Source organism: Hemiscyllium ocellatum, chromosome 28 (assembly GCF_020745735.1).
Source record: "Hemiscyllium ocellatum isolate sHemOce1 chromosome 28, sHemOce1.pat.X.cur, whole genome shotgun sequence".
NCBI classification, from domain to species: Eukaryota; Metazoa; Chordata; class Chondrichthyes; order Orectolobiformes; family Hemiscylliidae; genus Hemiscyllium; species Hemiscyllium ocellatum.
This window is the reverse complement of record NC_083428.1, coordinates 43,220,772-43,237,525: the sequence shown is the minus strand read 5'-3', so window position 1 is coordinate 43,237,525 and position 16,754 is coordinate 43,220,772. Positions and strand designations below refer to the sequence as shown.

At 54.7% G+C, this 16,754-nt stretch overlaps 15 non-coding genes across 15 annotated transcripts; all 15 read left to right on the top strand.

Moving 5' to 3' along the window:
- The first annotated feature begins 224 nt into the window (after nucleotides 1-224).
- Nucleotides 225-297, top strand: trnak-uuu (transfer RNA lysine (anticodon UUU)). The gene has a single exon. It is a non-coding gene; the product is annotated as a tRNA-Lys (tRNA).
- Nucleotides 298-1,371: 1,074 nt separating this feature from the next.
- trnak-uuu (transfer RNA lysine (anticodon UUU)) lies at nucleotides 1,372-1,444 on the top strand. Its single transcript has one exon. It is a non-coding gene; the product is annotated as a tRNA-Lys (tRNA).
- A 1,077-nt stretch (nucleotides 1,445-2,521) lies between these two features.
- trnak-uuu (transfer RNA lysine (anticodon UUU)) lies at nucleotides 2,522-2,594 on the top strand. Its single transcript has one exon. It is a non-coding gene; the product is annotated as a tRNA-Lys (tRNA).
- A 1,077-nt stretch (nucleotides 2,595-3,671) lies between these two features.
- Nucleotides 3,672-3,750, top strand: trnak-uuu (transfer RNA lysine (anticodon UUU)). The gene has a single exon. It is a non-coding gene; the product is annotated as a tRNA-Lys (tRNA).
- Nucleotides 3,751-4,819: 1,069 nt separating this feature from the next.
- trnak-uuu (transfer RNA lysine (anticodon UUU)) lies at nucleotides 4,820-4,892 on the top strand. Its single transcript has one exon. It is a non-coding gene; the product is annotated as a tRNA-Lys (tRNA).
- Nucleotides 4,893-5,965: 1,073 nt separating this feature from the next.
- On the top strand, nucleotides 5,966-6,038 carry trnak-uuu (transfer RNA lysine (anticodon UUU)). The gene has a single exon. It is a non-coding gene; the product is annotated as a tRNA-Lys (tRNA).
- A 1,074-nt stretch (nucleotides 6,039-7,112) lies between these two features.
- trnak-uuu (transfer RNA lysine (anticodon UUU)) lies at nucleotides 7,113-7,185 on the top strand. Its single transcript has one exon. It is a non-coding gene; the product is annotated as a tRNA-Lys (tRNA).
- Nucleotides 7,186-8,262: 1,077 nt separating this feature from the next.
- On the top strand, nucleotides 8,263-8,335 carry trnak-uuu (transfer RNA lysine (anticodon UUU)). Its single transcript has one exon. It is a non-coding gene; the product is annotated as a tRNA-Lys (tRNA).
- A 1,074-nt stretch (nucleotides 8,336-9,409) lies between these two features.
- On the top strand, nucleotides 9,410-9,482 carry trnak-uuu (transfer RNA lysine (anticodon UUU)). Its single transcript has one exon. It is a non-coding gene; the product is annotated as a tRNA-Lys (tRNA).
- A 1,075-nt stretch (nucleotides 9,483-10,557) lies between these two features.
- Nucleotides 10,558-10,630, top strand: trnak-uuu (transfer RNA lysine (anticodon UUU)). The gene has a single exon. It is a non-coding gene; the product is annotated as a tRNA-Lys (tRNA).
- A 1,072-nt stretch (nucleotides 10,631-11,702) lies between these two features.
- trnak-uuu (transfer RNA lysine (anticodon UUU)) lies at nucleotides 11,703-11,775 on the top strand. The gene has a single exon. It is a non-coding gene; the product is annotated as a tRNA-Lys (tRNA).
- A 1,079-nt stretch (nucleotides 11,776-12,854) lies between these two features.
- trnak-uuu (transfer RNA lysine (anticodon UUU)) lies at nucleotides 12,855-12,931 on the top strand. The gene has a single exon. It is a non-coding gene; the product is annotated as a tRNA-Lys (tRNA).
- Nucleotides 12,932-14,006: 1,075 nt separating this feature from the next.
- Nucleotides 14,007-14,081, top strand: trnak-uuu (transfer RNA lysine (anticodon UUU)). Its single transcript has one exon. It is a non-coding gene; the product is annotated as a tRNA-Lys (tRNA).
- A 1,071-nt stretch (nucleotides 14,082-15,152) lies between these two features.
- Nucleotides 15,153-15,224, top strand: trnak-uuu (transfer RNA lysine (anticodon UUU)). The gene has a single exon. It is a non-coding gene; the product is annotated as a tRNA-Lys (tRNA).
- A 1,074-nt stretch (nucleotides 15,225-16,298) lies between these two features.
- On the top strand, nucleotides 16,299-16,377 carry trnak-uuu (transfer RNA lysine (anticodon UUU)). The gene has a single exon. It is a non-coding gene; the product is annotated as a tRNA-Lys (tRNA).
- Nucleotides 16,378-16,754: the final 377 nt, after the last annotated feature.

Below are 16,754 nucleotides of genomic sequence, written 5' to 3'. Positions count from 1 at the left end.
CTTGGACGGTGCCAGAGGTGTGTGTTGAGGAGGGTTGTTACAGTAGAGAGAGGACGGTGCGACAATGGAGTGGGGGTGATGAAGAGAGATGGCGGCTTGGAATCGGCCCTGCACAGCCGGGGCTGCCAGTCTTTCCCACTGAATTGTGTGGATTGTGTCAGAATGGCTGCGCGACAGTGTGAAGCGTGAACGTCTTACCTGGCTCAGGCCGGAGCCGGCCAGGAGCCCGGGTAGCTCAGTCGGTAAAACATCAGACTTTTAATCTGAGGGTCCAGGGTTCAAGTCCCTGCCCGGGCGGGTCGCTTTTAAATTTCACTGCCACGGAACAACAGAGAAGGCGGTGCGAGCAAATCAGACTCAATGGCCCTCCCGTTCTGGCGGTGGCGGAAGCAAGCACAGGCCCGTTTTGCCTGCATTTCCGAACTGTCGCAGGTGCTGCCAAACTCGCGGTGTTTCTCCGCAACGCGTGACTTCTGTTTGAATTGATCTCTTTCAGATCCTCCAAATGTGCGAAATCAGAAATTAGCATAGAATCCCTCGACTGTGGAAACAGGCGACCGACTCTCCCAAGAGCATCCCCCAGGCAGCCAAACCCTTACCGCATGACTATGCATTTACCCCGAACAAATGCACCGAAACTACACATCCCTGAAAACAATGGGCAATTTAGCATGGCCAGAACACCGGACCTGCACACTTTTGGTCTGTGGGAGGAAAGCGGATCCGTCGGACGAAATCCACGCAGACACGGGGAGAATGGGCAAACTCCACGCAGGGAGTCGACCGAAGTTCGAATCCGACATGGGTCCGTGGCGCTGGGAGGCAGCAGTGAAATCCTGATTATATTGCACATGCTGAAGTTTCGATTTATGGAGACAGCTCTCATCGATGGTCTGCCTTTTTTCTACATCAACTCCGACACATCAAACGGAACCTTCATGCGCATCTTCCTTGTTTTGGAGCTGATGGTGATGTGGCAGTGCGTGTGGGAGTGTCGGTGTCTGCGGCTTGTGGTGGGGTGGATTGTGTCGAGCAGAGAGTGGATGCTGGGGGTAGGGACTGTGCGTGGTGTTGGAGGGATGATGACGAGGCTGCCTCATGAGCACCGTTCTTACTTGGCGGTGCTGTGTTGTAAGCTTGCTGATGGCTTGGACGGTGCCAGAGGTGTGTGTTGAGGAGGGTTGTTACAGTAGAGAGAGGACGGTGCGACAATGGAGTGGGGGTGATGAAGAGAGATGGCGGCTTGGAATCGGCCCTGCACAGCCGGGGCTGCCAGTCTTTCCCACTGAATTGTGTGGATTGTGTCAGAATGGCTGCGCGACAGTGTGAAGCGTGAACGTCTTACCCGGCTCAGGCCGGAGCCGGCCAGGAGCCCGGGTAGCTCAGTCAGTAGAGCATCAGACTTTTAATCTGAGGGTCCAGGGTTCAAGTCCCTGCTCGGGCGGGTCGCTTTTAAATTGCACTGCCACGGAACAACAGAGAAGGCGGTGCGAGCAAATCAGACTCAATGGCCCTCCCGTTCTGGCGGTGGCGGAAGCAAGCACAGGCCCGTTTTGCCTGCATTTCCGAACTGTCGCAGGTGCTGCCAAACTCGCGGTGTTTCTCCCGCAACGCGTGACTTCTGTTTGAATTGATCTCTTTCAGATCCTCCAAATGTGCGAAATCAGAAATTAGCATAGAATCCCTCGACTGTGGAAACAGGCGACCGACTCTCCCAAGAGCATCCCCCAGGCAGCCAAACCCTTACCGCATGACTATGCATTTACCCCGAACAAATGCACCGAAACTACACATCCCTGAAAACAATGGGCAATTTAGCATGGCCAGAACACCGGACCTGCACACTTTTGGTCTGTGGGAGGAAAGCGGATCCGTCGGACGAAATCCACGCAGACACGGGGAGAATGGGCAAACTCCACGCAGGGAGTCGACCGAAGTTCGAATCCGACATGGGTCCGTGGCGCTGGGAGGCAGCAGTGAAATCCTGATTATATTTGCACATGCTGAAGTTTCGATTTATGGAGACAGCTCTCATCGATGGTCTGCCTTTTTTCTACATCAACTCCGACACATCAAACGCAACCTTCATGCGCATCTTCCTTGTTTTGGAGCTGATGGTGATGTGGCAGTGCGTGTGGGAGTGTCGGTGTCTGCGGCTTGTGGTGGGGTGGATTGTGTCGAGCAGAGAGTGGATGCTGGGGGTAGGGACTGTGCGTGGTGTTGGAGGGATGATGACGAGGCTGCCTCATGAGCACCGTTCTTACTTTGGCGGTGCTGTGTTGTAAGCTTGCTGATGGCTTGGACGGTGCCAGAGGTGTGTGTTGAGGAGGGTTGTTACAGTAGAGAGAGGACGGTGCGACAATGGAGTGGGGGTGATGAAGAGAGATGGCGGCTTGGAATCGGCCCTGCACAGCCGGGGCTGCCAGTCTTTCCCACTGAATTGTGTGGATTGTGTCAGAATGGCTGCGCGACAGTGTGAAGCGTGAACGTCTTACCCGGCTCAGGCCGGAGACGGCCAGGAGCCCGGGTAGCTCAGTCGGTAGAGCATCAGACTTTTAATCTGAGGGTCCAGGGTTCAAGTCCCTGCTCGGGCGGGTCGCTTTTAAATTGCACTGCCACGGAACAACAGAGAAGGCGGTGCGAGCAAATCAGACTCAATGGCCCTCCCGTTCTGGCGGTGGCGGAAGCAAGCACAGGCCCGTTTTGCCTGCATTTCCGAACTGTCGCAGGTGCTGCCAAACTCGCGGTGTTTCTCCCGCAACGCGTGACTTCTGTTTGAATTGATCTCTTTCAGATCCTCCAAATGTGCGAAATCAGAAATTAGCATAGAATCCCTCGACTGTGGAAACAGGCGACCGACTCTCCCAAGAGCATCCCCCAGGCAGCCAAACCCTTACCGCATGACTATGCATTTACCCCGAACAAATGCACCGAAACTACACATCCCTGAAAACAATGGGCAATTTAGCATGGCCAGAACACCGGACCTGCACACTTTTGGTCTGTGGGAGGAAAGCGGATCCGTCGGACGAAATCCACGCAGACACGGGGAGAATGGGCAAACTCCACGCAGGGAGTCGACCGAAGTTCGAATCCGACATGGGTCCGTGGCGCTGGGAGGCAGCAGTGAAATCCTGATTATATTTGCACATGCTGAAGTTTCGATTTATGGAGACAGCTCTCATCGATGGTCTGCCTTTTTTCTACATCAACTCCGACACATCAAACGGAACCTTCATGCGCATCTTCCTTGTTTTGGAGCTGATGGTGATGTGGCAGTGCGTGTGGGAGTGTCGGTGTCTGCGGCTTGTGGTGGGGTGGATTGTGTCGAGCAGAGAGTGGATGCTGGGGGTAGGGACTGTGCGTGGTGTTGGAGGGATGATGACGAGGCTGCCTCATGAGCACCGTTCTTACTTTGGCGGTGCTGTGTTGTAAGCTTGCTGATGGCTTGGACGGTGCCAGAGGTGTGTGTTGAGGAGGGTTGTTACAGTAGAGAGAGGACGGTGCGACAATGGAGTGGGGGTGATGAAGAGAGATGGCGGCTTGGAATCTGCCCTGCACAGCCGGGGCTGCCAGTCTTTCCCACTGAATTGTGTGGATTGTGTCAGAATGGCTGCGCGACAGTGTGAAGCGTGAACGTCTTACCCGGCTCAGGCCGGAGCCGGCCAGGAGCCCGGGTAGCTCAGTCGGTAGAGCATCAGACTTTTAATCTGAGGGTCCAGGGTTCAAGTCCCTGCTCGGCGGGTCGCTTTTAAATTGCACTGCCACGGAACAACAGAGAAGGCGGTGCGAGCAAATCAGACTCAATGGCCCTCCCGTTCTGGCGGTGGCGGAAGCAAGCACAGGCCCGTTTTGCCTGCATTTCCGAACTGTCGCAGGTGCTGCCAAACTCGCGGTGTTTCTCCCGCAACGCGTGACTTCTGTTTGAATTGATCTCTTTCAGATCCTCCAAATTTGCGAAATCAGAAATTAGCATAGAATCCCTCGACTGTGGAAACAGGCGCCCGACTCTCCCAAGAGCATCCCCCAGGCAGCCAAACCCTTACCGCATGACTATGCATTTACCCCGAACAAATGCACCGAAACTACACATCCCTGAAAACAATGGGCAATTTAGCATGGCCAGAACACCGGACCTGCACACTTTTGGTCTGTGGGAGGAAAGCGGATCCGTCGGACGAAATCCACGCAGACACGGGAGAATGGGCAAACTCCACGCAGGGAGTCGACCGAAGTTCGAATCCGACATGGGTCCGTGGCGCTGGGAGGCAGCAGTGAAATCCTGATTATATTTGCACATGCTGAAGTTTCGATTTATGGAGACAGCTCTCATCGATGGTCTGCCTTTTTTCTACATCAACTCCGACACATCAAACGGAACCTTCATGCGCATCTTCCTTGTTTTGGAGCTGATGGTGATGTGGCAGTGCGTGTGGGAGTGTCGGTGTCTGCGGCTTGTGGTGGGGTGGATTGTGTCGAGCAGAGAGTGGATGCTGGGGGTAGGGACTGTGCGTGGTGTTGGAGGGATGATGACGAGGCTGCCTCATGAGCACCGTTCTTACTTTGGCGGTGCTGTGTTGTAAGCTTGCTGATGGCTTGGACGGTGCCAGAGGTGTGTGTTGAGGAGGGTTGTTACAGTAGAGAGAGGACGGTGCGACAATGGAGTGGGGGTGATGAAGAGAGATGGCGGCTTGGAATCGGCCCTGCACAGCCGGGGCTGCCAGTCTTTCCCACTGAATTGTGTGGATTGTGTCAGAATGGCTGCGCGACAGTGTGAAGCGTGAACGTCTTACCCGGCTCAGGCCGGAGCCGGCCAGGCGCCCGGGCAGCTCAGTCGGTAAAGCATCAGACTTTTAATCTGAGGGTCCAGGGTTCAAGTCCCTGCTCGGGCGGGTCGCTTTTAAATTGCACTGCCACGGAACAACAGAGAAGGCGGTGCGAGCAAATCAGACTCAATGGCCCTCCCGTTCTGGCGGTGGCGGAAGCAAGCACAGGCCCGTTTTGCCTGCATTTCCGAACTGTCGCAGGTGCTGCCAAACTCGCGGTGTTTCTCCCGCAACGCGTGACTTCTGTTTGAATTGATCTCTTTCAGATCCTCCAAATTTGCGAAATCAGAAATTAGCATAGAATCCCTCGACTGTGGAAACAGGCGACCGACTCTCCCAAGAGCATCCCCAGGCAGCCAAACCCTTACCGCATGACTATGCATTTACCCCGAACAAATGCACCGAAACTACACATCCCTGAAAACAATGGCAATTTAGCATGGCCAGAACACCGGACCTGCACACTTTTGGTCTGTGGGAGGAAAGCGGATCCGTCGGACGAAATCCACGCAGACACGGGGAGAATGGGCAAACTCCACGCAGGGAGTCGACCGAAGTTCGAATCCGACATGGGTCCGTGGCGCTGGGAGGCAGCAGTGAAATCCTGATTATATTTGCACATGCTGAAGTTTCGATTTATGGAGACAGCTCTCATCGATGGTCTGCCTTTTTTCTACATCAACTCCGACACATCAAACGGAACCTTCATGCGCATCTTCCTTGTTTTGGAGCTGATGGTGATGTGGCAGTGCGTGTGGGAGTGTCGGTGTCTGCGGCTTGTGGTGGGGTGGATTGTGTCGAGCAGAGAGTGGATGCTGGGGTAGGGACTGTGCGTGGTGTTGGAGGGATGATGACGAGGCTGCCTCATGAGCACCGTTCTTACTTTGGCGGTGCTGTGTTGTAAGCTTGCTGATGGCTTGGACGGTGCCAGAGGTGTGTGTTGAGGAGGGTTGTTACAGTAGAGAGAGGACGGTGCGACAATGGAGTGGGGTGATGAAGAGAGATGGCGGCTTGGAATCGGCCCTGCACAGCCGGGGCTGCCAGTCTTTCCCACTGAATTGTGTGGATTGTGTCAGAATGGCTGCGCGACAGTGTGAAGCGTGAACGTCTTACCCGGCTCAGGCCGGAGCCGGCCAGGCGCCCGGGCAGCTCAGTCGGTAAAGCATCAGACTTTTAATCTGAGGGTCCAGGGTTCAAGTCCCTGCTCGGGCGGGTCGCTTTTAAATTGCACTGCCACGGAACAACAGAGAAGGCGGTGCGAGCAAATCAGACTCAATGGCCCTCCCGTTCTGGCGGTGGCGGAAGCAAGCACAGGCCCGTTTTGCCTGCATTTCCGAACTGTCGCAGGTGCTGCCAAACTCGCGGTGTTTCACCCGCAACGCGTGACTTCTGTTTGAATTGATCTCTTTCAGATCCTCCAAATTTGCGAAATCAGAAATTAGCATAGAATCCCTCGACTGTGGAAACAGGCGACCGACTCTCCCAAGAGCATCCCCAGGCAGCCAAACCCTTACCGCATGACTATGCATTTACCCCGAACAAATGCACCGAAACTACACATCCCTGAAAACAATGGGCAATTTAGCATGGCCAGAACACCGGACCTGCACACTTTTGGTCTGTGGGAGGAAAGCGGATCCGTCGGACGAAATCCACGCAGACACGGGGAGAATGGGCAAACTCCACGCAGGGAGTCGACCGAAGTTCGAATCCGACATGGGTCCGTGGCGCTGGGAGGCAGCAGTGAAATCCTGATTATATTTGCACATGCTGAAGTTTCGATTTATGGAGACAGCTCTCATCGATGGTCTGCCTTTTTTCTACATCAACTCCGACACATCAAACGGAACCTTCATGCGCATCTTCCTTGTTTGGAGCTGATGGTGATGTGGCAGTGCGTGTGGGAGTGTCGGTGTCTGCGGCTTGTGGTGGGGTGGATTGTGTCGAGCAGAGAGTGGATGCTGGGGGTAGGGACTGTGCGTGGTGTTGGAGGGATGATGACGAGGCTGCCTCATGAGCACCGTTCTTACTTTGGCGGTGCTGTGTTGTAAGCTTGCTGATGGCTTGGACGGTGCCAGAGGTGTGTGTTGAGGAGGGTTGTTACAGTAGAGAGAGGACGGTGCGACAATGGAGTGGGGGTGATGAAGAGAGATGGCGGCTTGGAATCGGCCCTGCACAGCCGGGGCTGCCAGTCTTTCCCACTGAATTGTGTGGATTGTGTCAGAATGGCTGCGCGACAGTGTGAAGCGTGAACGTCTTACCCGGCTCAGGCCGAGCCGGCCAGGAGCCCGGGTAGCTCAGTCGGTAGAGCATCAGACTTTTAATCTGAGGGTCCAGGGTTCAAGTCCCTGCTCGGGCGGGTCGCTTTTAAATTGCACTGCCACGGAACAACAGAGAAGGCGGTGCGAGCAAATCAGACTCAATGGCCCTCCCGTTCTGGCGGTGGCGGAAGCAAGCACAGGCCCGTTTTGCCTGCATTTCCGAACTGTCGCAGGTGCTGCCAAACTCGCGGTGTTTCTCCCGCAACGCGTGACTTCTGTTTGAATTGATCTCTTTCAGATCCTCCAAATTTGCGAAATCAGAAATTAGCATAGAATCCCTCGACTGTGGAAACAGGCGACCGACTCTCCCAAGAGCATCCCCCAGGCAGCCAAACCCTTACCGCATGACTATGCATTTACCCCGAACAAATGCACCGAAACTACACATCCCTGAAAACAATGGGCAATTTAGCATGGCCAGAACACCGGACCTGCACACTTTTGGTCTGTGGGAGGAAAGCGGATCCGTCAGACGAAATCCACGCAGACACGGGGAGAATGGGCAAACTCCACGCAGGGAGTCGACCGAAGTTCGAATCCGACATGGGTCCGTGGCGCTGGGAGGCAGCAGTGAAATCCTGATTATATTTGCACATGCTGAAGTTTCGATTTATGGAGACAGCTCTCATCGATGGTCTGCCTTTTTTCTACATCAACTCCGACACATCAAACGGAACCTTCATGCGCATCTTCCTTGTTTTGGAGCTGATGGTGATGTGGCAGTGCGTGTGGGAGTGTCGGTGTCTGCGGCTTGTGGTGGGGTGGATTGTGTCGAGCAGAGAGTGGATGCTGGGGGTAGGGACTGTGCGTGGTGTTGGAGGGATGATGACGAGGCTGCCTCATGAGCACCGTTCTTACTTTGGCGGTGCTGTGTTGTAAGCTTGCTGATGGCTTGGACGGTGCCAGAGGTGTGTGTTGAGGAGGGTTGTTACAGTAGAGAGAGGACGGTGCGACAATGGAGTGGGGGTGATGAAGAGAGATGGCGGCTTGGAATCGGCCCTGCACAGCCGGGGCTGCCAGTCTTTCCCACTGAATTGTGTGGATTGTGTCAGAATGGCTGCGCGACAGTGTGAAGCGTGAACGTCTTACCCGGCTCAGGCCGGAGCCGGCCAGGAGCCCGGGTAGCTCAGTCGGTAAAACATCAGACTTTTAATCTGAGGGTCCAGGGTTCAAGTCCCTGCCCGGGCGGGTCGCTTTTAAATTGCACTGCCACGGAACAACAGAGAAGGCGGTGCGAGCAAATCAGACTCAATGGCCCTCCCGTTCTGGCGGTGGCGGAAGCAAGCACAGGCCCGTTTTGCCTGCATTTCCGAACTGTCGCAGGTGCTGCCAAACTCGCGGTGTTTCTCCGCAAACGTGACTTCTGTTTGAATTGATCTCTTTCAGATCCTCCAAATGTGCGAAATCAGAAATTAGCATAGAATCCCTCGACTGTGGAAACAGGCGACCGACTCTCCCAAGAGCATCCCCCAGGCAGCCAACCCTTACCGCATGACTATGCATTTACCCCGAACAAATGCACCGAAACTACACATCCCTGAAAACAATGGGCAATTTAGCATGGCCAGAACACCGGACCTGCACACTTTTGGTCTGTGGGAGGAAAGCGGATCCGTCGGACGAAATCCACGCAGACACGGGGAGAATGGGCAAACTCCACGCAGGGAGTCGACCGAAGTTCGAATCCGACATGGGTCCGTGGCGCTGGGAGGCAGCAGTGAAATCCTGATTATATTTGCACATGCTGAAGTTTCGATTTATGGAGACAGCTCTCATCGATGGTCTGCCTTTTTTCTACATCAACTCCGACACATCAAACGGAACCTTCATGCGCATCTTCCTTGTTTTGGAGCTGATGGTGATGTGGCAGTGCGTGTGGGAGTGTCGGTGTCTGCGGCTTGTGGTGGGGTGGATTGTGTCGAGCAGAGAGTGGATGCTGGGGGTAGGGACTGTGCGTGGTGTTGGAGGGATGATGACGAGGCTGCCTCATGAGCACCGTTCTTACTTTGGCGGTGCTGTGTTGTAAGCTTGCTGATGGCTTGGACGGTGCCAGAGGTGTGTGTTGAGGAGGGTTGTTACAGTAGAGAGAGGACGGTGCGACAATGGAGTGGGGGTGATGAAGAGAGATGGCGGCTTGGAATCGGCCCTGCACAGCCGGGGCTGCCAGTCTTTCCCACTGAATTGTGTGGATTGTGTCAGAATGGCTGCGCGACAGTGTGAAGCGTGAACGTCTTACCCGGCTCAGGCCATGGCTGGCCAGGAGCCCGGGTAGCTCAGTCGGTAGAGCATCAGACTTTTAATCTGAGGGTCCAGGGTTCAAGTCCCTGCTCGGGCGGGTCCCTTTTAAATTGCACTGCCACGGAACAACAGAGAAGGCGGTGCGAGCAAATCAGACTCAATGGCCCTCCCGTTCTGGCGGTGGCGGAAGCAAGCACAGGCCCGTTTTGCCTGCATTTCCGAACTGTCGCAGGTGCTGCCAAACTCGCGGTGTTTCTCCCGCAACGCGTGACTTCTGTTTGAATTGATCTCTTTCAGATCCTCCAAATTTGCGAAATCAGAAATTAGCATAGAATCCCTCGACTGTGGAAACAGGCGACCGACTCTCCCAAGAGCATCCCCCAGGCAGCCAAACCCTTACCGCATGACTATGCATTTACCCCGAACAAATGCACCGAAACTACACATCCCTGAAAACAATGGGCAATTTAGCATGGCCAGAACACCGGACCTGCACACTTTTGGTCTGTGGGAGGAAAGCGGATCCGTCGGACGAAATCCACGCAGACACGGGGAGAATGGGCAAACTCCACGCAGGGAGTCGACCGAAGTTCGAATCCGACATGGGTCCGTGGCGCTGGGAGGCAGCAGTGAAATCCTGATTATATTTGCACATGCTGAAGTTTCGATTTATGGAGACAGCTCTCATCGATGGTCTGCCTTTTTTCTACATCAACTCCGACACATCAAACGGAACCTTCATGCGCATCTTCCTTGTTTTGGAGCTGATGGTGATGTGGCAGTGCGTGTGGGAGTGTCGGTGTCTGCGGCTTGTGGTGGGGTGGATTGTGTCGAGCAGAGTGGATGCTGGGGGTAGGGACTGTGCGTGGTGTTGGAGGGATGATGACGAGGCTGCCTCATGAGCACCGTTCTTACTTTGGCGGTGCTGTGTTGTAAGCTTGCTGATGGCTTGGACGGTGCCAGAGGTGTGTGTTGAGGAGGGTTGTTACAGTAGAGAGAGGACGGTGCGACAATGGAGTGGGGGTGATGAAGAGAGATGGCGGCTTGGAATCGGCCCTGCACAGCCGGGGCTGCCAGTCTTTCCCACTGAATTGTGTGGATTGTGTCAGAATGGCTGCGCGACAGTGTGAAGCGTGAACGTCTTACCCGGCTCAGGCCGGAGCCGGCCAGGAGCCCGGGTAGCTCAGTCGGTAGAGCATCAGACTTTTAATCTGAGGGTCCAGGGTTCAAGTCCCTGCTCGGGCGGTGTCGCTTTTAAATTGCACTGCCACGGAACAACAGAGAAGGCGGTGCGAGCAAATCAGACTCAATGGCCCTCCCGTTCTGGCGGTGGCGGAAGCAAGCACAGGCCCGTTTTGCCTGCATTTCCGAACTGTCGCAGGTGCTGCCAAACTCGCGGTGTTTCTCCGCAACGCGTGACTTCTGTTTGAATTGATCTCTTTCAGATCCTCCAAATGTGCGAAATCAGAAATTAGCATAGAATCCCTCGACTGTGGAAACAGGCGACCGACTCTCCCAAGAGCATCCCCCAGGCAGCCAAACCCTTACCGCATGACTATGCATTTACCCCGAACAATGCACCGAAACTACACATCCCTGAAAACAATGGGCAATTTAGCATGGCCAGAACACCGGACCTGCACACTTTTGGTCTGTGGGAGGAAAGCGGATCCGTCAGACGAAATCCACGCAGACACGGGGAGAATGGGCAAACTCCACGCAGGGAGTCGACCGAAGTTCGAATCCGACATGGGTCCGTGGCGCTGGGAGGCAGCAGTGAAATCCTGATTATATTTGCACATGCTGAAGTTTCGATTTATGGAGACAGCTCTCATCGATGGTCTGCCTTTTTTCTACATCAACTCCGACACATCAAACGGAACCTTCATGCGCATCTTCCTTGTTTTGGAGCTGATGGTGATGTGGCAGTGCGTGTGGGAGTGTCGGTGTCTGCGGCTTGTGGTGGGGTGGATTGTGTCGAGCAGAGAGTGGATGCTGGGGGTAGGGACTGTGCGTGGTGTTGGAGGGATGATGACGAGGCTGCCTCATGAGCACCGTTCTTACTTTGGCGGTGCTGTGTTGTAAGCTTGCTGATGGCTTGGACGGTGCCAGGTGTGTGTTGAGGAGGGTTGTTACAGTAGAGAGAGGACGGTGCGACAATGGAGTGGGGGTGATGAAGAGAGATGGCGGCTTGGAATCGGCCCTGCACAGCGGGGCTGCCAGTCTTTCCCACTGAATTGTGTGGATTGTGTCAGAATGGCTGCGCGACAGTGTGAAGCGTGAACGTCTTACCCGGCTCAGGCCGGAGCCGGCAGGAGCCCGGGTAGCTCAGTCGGTAGAGCATCAGACTTTTAATCTGAGGGTCCAGGGTTCAAGTCCCTGCTCGGGCGGGTCGCTTTTAAATTGCACTGCCACGGAACAACAGAGAAGGCGGTGCGAGCAAATCAGACTCAATGGCCCTCCCGTTCTGGCGGTGGCGGAAGCAAGCACAGGCCCGTTTTGCCTGCATTTCCGAACTGTCGCAGGTGCTGCCAAACTCGCGGTGTTTCTCTCCGCAACGCGTGACTTCTGTTTGAATTGATCTCTTTCAGATCCTCCAAATGTGCGAAATCAGAAATTAGCATAGAATCCCTCGACTGTGGAAACAGGCGACCGACTCTCCCAAGAGCATCCCCCAGGCAGCCAAACCCTTACCGCATGACTATGCATTTACCCCGAACAAATGCACCGAAACTACACATCCCTGAAAACAATGGGCAATTTAGCATGGCCAGAACACCGGACCTGCACACTTTTGGTCTGTGGGAGGAAAGCGGATCCGTCGGACGAAATCCACGCAGACACGGGGAGAATGGGCAAACTCCACGCAGGGGTCGACCGAAGTTCGAATCCGACATGGGTCCGTGGCGCTGGGAGGCAGCAGTGAAATCCTGATTATATTTGCACATGCTGAAGTTTCGATTTATGGAGACAGCTCTCATCGATGGTCTGCCTTTTTTCTACATCAACTCCGACACATCAAACGGAACCTTCATGCGCATCTTCCTTGTTTTGGAGCTGATGGTGATGTGGCAGTGCGTGTGGGAGTGTCGGTGTCTGCGGCTTGTGGTGGGGTGGATTGTGTCGAGCAGAGAGTGGATGCTGGGGGTAGGGACTGTGCGTGGTGTTGGAGGGGATGATGACGAGGCTGCCTCATGAGCACCGTTCTTACTTTGGCGGTGCTGTGTTGTAAGCTTGCTGATGGCTTGGACGGTGCCAGAGGTGTGTGTTGAGGAGGGTTGTTACAGTAGAGAGAGGACGGTGCGACAATGGAGTGGGGGTGATGAAGAGAGATGGCGGCTTGGAATCTGCCCTGCACAGCCGGGGCTGCCAGTCTTTCCCCACTGAATTGTGTGGATTGTGTCAGAATGGCTGCGCGACAGTGTGAAGCGTGAACGTCTTACCCGGCTCAGGCCGGAGCCGGCCAGGAGCCCGGGTAGCTCAGTCGGTAGAGCATCAGACTTTTAATCTGAGGGTCCAGGGTTCAAGTCCTGCTCGGCTCGGGCGGGTCCCTTTAAATTGCACTGCCACGGAACAACAGAGAAGGCGGTGCGAGCAAATCAGACTCAATGGCCCTCCCGTTCTGGCGGTGGCGGAAGCAAGCACAGGCCCGTTTTGCCTGCATTTCCGAACTGTCGCAGGTGCTGCCAAACTCGCGGTGTTTCTCCCGCAACGCGTGACTTCTGTTTGAATTGATCTCTTTCAGATCCTCCAAATTTGCGAAATCAGAAATTAGCATAGAATCCCTCGACTGTGGAAACAGGCGACCGACTCTCCCAAGAGCATCCCCCAGGCAGCCAAACCCTTACCGCATGACTATGCATTTACCCCGAACAAATGCACCGAAACTACACATCCCTGAAAACAATGGGCAATTTAGCATGGCCAGAACACCGGACCTGCACACTTTTGGTCTGTGGGAGGAAAGCGGATCCGTCGGACGAAATCCACGCAGACACGGGGAGAATGGGCAAACTCCACGCAGGGAGTCGACCGAAGTTCGAATCCGACATGGGTCCGTGGCGCTGGGAGGCAGCAGTGAAATCCTGATTATATTTGCACATGCTGAAGTTTCGATTTATGGAGACAGCTCTCATCGATGGTCTGCCTTTTTTCTACATCAACTCCGACACATCAAACGGAACCTTCATGCGCATCTTCCTTGTTTTGGAGCTGATGGTGATGTGGCAGTGCGTGTGGGAGTGTCGGTGTCTGCGGCTTGTGGTGGGGTGGATTGTGTCGAGCAGAGAGTGGATGCTGGGGGTAGGGACTGTGCGTGGTGTTGGAGGGATGATGACGAGGCTGCCTCATGAGCACCGTTCTTACTTTGGCGGTGCTGTGTTGTAAGCTTGCTGATGGCTTGGACGGTGCCAGAGGTGTGGTGAGTAGGAGGTTGTTACAGTAGAGAGAGGACGGTGCGACAATGGAGTGGGGGTGATGAAGAGAGATGGCGGCTTGGAATCGGCCCTGCACAGCCGGGGCTGCCAGTCTTTCCCACTGAATTGTGTGGATTGTGTCAGAATGGCTGCGCGACAGTGTGAAGCGTGAACGTCTTACCCGCTCAGGCCGGAGCCGGCCAGGCGCCCCGGGGCAGCTCAGTCGGTAAAGCATCAGACTTTTAATCTGAGGGTCCAGGGTTCAAGTCCCTGCTCGGGCGGTCGCTTTAAAATTGCACTGCCACGGAACAACAGAGAAGGCGGTGCGAGCAAATCAGACTCAATGGCCCTCCCGTTCTGGCGGTGGCGGAAGCAAGCACAGGCCCGTTTTGCCTGCATTTCCGAACTGTCGCAGGTGCTGCCAAACTCGCGGTGTTTCTCCCGCAACGCGTGACTTCTGTTTGAATTGATCTCTTTCAGATCCTCCAAATTTGCGAAATCAGAAATTAGCATAGAATCCCTCGACTGTGGAAACAGGCGACCGACTCTCCCAAGAGCATCCCCAGGCAGCCAAACCCTTACCGCATGACTATGCATTTACCCCGAACAAATGCACCGAAACTACACATCCCTGAAAACAATGGGCAATTTAGCATGGCCAGAACACCGGACCTGCACACTTTTGGTCTGTGGGAGGAAAGCGGATCCGTCGGACGAAATCCACGCAGACACGGGGAGAATGGCAAACTCCACGCAGGGAGTCGACCGAAGTTCGAATCCGACATGGGTCCGTGGCGCTGGGAGGCAGCAGTGAAATCCTGATTATATTTGCACATGCTGAAGTTTCGATTTATGGAGACAGCTCTCATCGATGGTCTGCCTTTTTTCTACATCAACTCCGACACATCAAACGGAACCTTCATGCGCATCTTCCTTGTTTTGGAGCTGATGGTGATGTGGCAGTGCGTGTGGGAGTGTCGGTGTCTGCGGCTTGTGGTGGGGTGGATTGTGTCGAGCAGAGAGTGGATGCTGGGGGTAGGGACTGTGCGTGGTGTTGGAGGGATGATGACGAGGCTGCCTCATGAGCACCGTTCTTACTTTGGCGGTGCTGTGTTGTAAGCTTGCTGATGGCTTGGACGGTGCCAGAGGTGTGTGTTGAGGAGGGTTGTTACAGTAGAGAAGGACGGTGCGACAATGGAGTGGGGGTGATGAAGAGAGATGCGGCTTGGAATCGCCCTGCACAGCCGGGGCTGCCAGTCTTTCCCACTGAATTGTGTGGATTGTGTCAGAATGGCTGCGCGACAGTGTGAAGCGTGAACGTCTTACCCGGCTCAGGCCGGAGCCAACCAGGCGCCCGGGCAGCTCAGTCGGTAAGCATCAGACTTTTAATCTGAGGGTCCAGGGTTCAAGTCCCTGCTCGGGCGGGTCGCTTTAAATTGCACTGCCACGGAACAACAGAGAAGGCGGTGCGAGCAAATCAGACTCAATGGCCCTCCCGTTTCTGGCGGTGGCGGAAGCAAGCACAGGCCCGTTTTGCCTGCATTTCCGAACTGTCGCAGGTGCTGCCAAACTCGCGGTGTTTCTCTCCCGCAACGCGTGACTTCTGTTTGAATTGATCTCTTTCAGATCCTCCAAATTTGCGAAATCAGAAATTAGCATAGAATCCCTCGACTGTGGAAACAGGCGACCGACTCTCCCAAGAGCATCCCCAGGCAGCCAAACCTTACCGCATGACTATGCATTTACCCCGAACAAATGCACCGAAACTACACATCCCTGAAAACAATGGGCAATTTAGCATGGCCAGAACACCGGACCTGCACACTTTTGGTCTGTGGGAGGAAAGCGGATCCGTCGGACGAAATCCACGCAGACACGGGGAGAATGGGCAAACTCCACGCAGGGAGTCGACCGAAGTTCGAATCCGACATGGGTCCGTGGCGCTGGGAGGCAGCAGTGAAATCCTGATTATATTTGCACATGCTGAAGTTTCGATTTATGGAGACAGCTCTCATCGATGGTCTGCCTTTTTCTACATCAACTCCGACACATCAAACGGAACCTTCATGCGCATCTTCCTTGTTTTGGAGCTGATGGTGATGTGGCAGTGCGTGTGGGAGTGTCGGTGTCTGCGGCTTGTGGTGGGGTGGATTGTGTCGAGCAGAGAGTGGATGCTGGGGGTAGGGACTGTGCGTGGTGTTGGAGGGATGATGACGAGGCTGCCTCATGAGCACCGTTCTTACTTTGGCGGTGCTGTGTTGTAAGCTTGCTGATGGCTTGGACGGTGCCAGAGGTGTGTGTTGAGGAGGGTTGTTACAGTAGAGAGACGGTGCGACAATGGAGTGGGGGTGATGAAGAGAGATGGCGGCTTGGAATCGGCCCTGCACAGCCGGGGCTGCCAGTCTTTCCCACTGAATTGTGTGGATTGTGTCAGAATGGCTGCGCGACAGTGTGAAGCGTGAACGTCTTACCCCGGCTCAGGCCGGAGCCGGCCAGGCGCCCCGCAGCTCAGTCGGTAAAGCATCAGACTTTTAATCTGAGGGTCCAGGGTTCAAGTCCCTGCTCGGGCGGGTCGCTTTTAAATTGCACTGCCACGGAACAACAGAGAAGGCGGTGCGAGCAAATCAGACTCAATGGCCCTCCCGTTCTGGCGGTGGCGGAAGCAAGCACAGGCCCGTTTTGCCTGCATTTCCGAACTGTCGCAGGTGCTGCCAAACTCGCGGTGTTTCTCCCGCAACGCGTGACTTCTGTTTTGAATTGATCTCTTTCAGATCCTCCAAATTTGCGAAATCAGAAATTAGAATAGAATCCCTCGACTGTGGAAACAGGCGACCGACTCTCCCAAGAGCATCCCCAGGCAGCCAAACCCTTACCGCATGACTATGCATTTACCCCGAACAAATGCACCGAAACTACACATCCCTGAAAACAATGGGCAATTTAGCATGGCCGAA